We start from the raw sequence: 1601 nt of genomic DNA, 5'->3' as shown, positions 1-1601 counted from the left end.
CCTAGTAGGTGCATTGAAGTTTTATCCTCTCAACAGGTATTCTTGGACGTGGGCTTCAGTTAGCATCTTTGATCTGGCAGTGTAAGGGAAGAAAATACTGAAATGCAACATCTGAGACATTCATCTCAAATTTAATTTTAGGGACATTTTCTCCCTACTATGTGTGCACACACATTAGCATGCCTCAGAAGTACAGTATCCCCTTTAATGTTTACTCATTCTTAGATTACAAAAATTGTTGTGTGAATTCCTTCTTCAATTAGCTCCGGTACTCAAAAATATATATATATATTGTTCAGTTACCAGTACGGTTATGATCATTTCTTTCCTTTATACTTTTATTCCCCAGTGCAACTTAAAAGGAAAACACTTCTCCACTCTCCCCTGCAAAGCCCCCTTAAAAAAWWWTTTTTTAAACAAAAACAACCAACATTTCTAAAGGAATGTCTTTTGTGGATGAAGTGCCACTTCCATTCACCTTTCCATCATGTAAGAGAAAAAATAAAGATCAGAAGGAGGATTTAGACAAAAAGCCAACTAAGTAAAGCTAATTTTTTATACAGAAGAATCGTGCTAGTTGTATAGAAAGGCTTTGTTGAGTGAAACAGAAGAGACATCAGAGGAGACTCTACAGTAGGTTTTCAAATACTTCCAGCTATCTTCACAACGTGCAGTCAGGGTTATATGATAAACACAGAGACACAATTTCAGAGTAGCTTCAGGATCCACAGTACATTGCAAGAAGAATCTACCATCTTGTTTGCAGCATTCAGTAGGTAAAACTACCCCAAAAGGTCCCTGCAAAAAGCCCCCAAACCCTGCTGGGGAGGATGTTAATAGCTGCTTGAAAAACCTACAGAAGCAAGATTGTGACTGTAGTTAACTTTGTGTGTGTGAAAGTTCCACTTCCAGGAAGCCCTGGTCATCTTAAAAGTTACTAAAGCTATTCAGCATAAAGCAAGTGTATTAGCAATAAATTGAACAAAATGCTTGTAACATCTTAACATGAATACACTMATTTCCTGTTCATTTTTAAGGGCTGCCTGTTGTTGCTTAACACTGAATCCTGCTAATCCCTTAGCACTTCCAGTTCAATATTTCAAATACTTTGCAAGTCAGCCTTGAAGAAGAATCCTCATCTTCTACCTATTTTATAAATGTGAAATCTAAAGCACAGGTGATCTATCTAAAGCCACATGAGCATTAAGTAGCAGAATACAACACCAAATCCATACTGTTTTCCTTCACAAAAAGGGACCAAGAGCCCAGTACATTCAGGGTAGGGTTCTAACAGACAGTGCGCAGGAAGGTTGATAGCCTAGARAACAGAGATCTGCCAATACAGATCATTCCATTTATTAAGTTTCTTCATGATACTAGAGGTATTTACTGCCTCAATGAAGGGCTCTGAAATCCATGATTGGAACATCCTTTATACACAGTTAAATATTATGTCATTATGTCTCTTTTTTCCTCCCCAGGTGACTGGAGGAGCATACAACATTTATTCTCCTATCCAACGGATGGAAAAGACTCAGGCACAAACTATTGTCCATACTTTCACTTTGGCAGACCCTGACCTTACAAGTGAACCACCAGAA

Source organism: Rhea americana, unplaced genomic scaffold (genome assembly GCF_003343005.1).
Source record: "Rhea americana isolate MKP2758 unplaced genomic scaffold, rheAme1 scaffold_341, whole genome shotgun sequence".
In the NCBI taxonomy this organism is placed as follows: Eukaryota; Metazoa; Chordata; class Aves; order Rheiformes; family Rheidae; genus Rhea; species Rhea americana.
Note: the sequence above shows the minus strand (reverse complement) of the source record.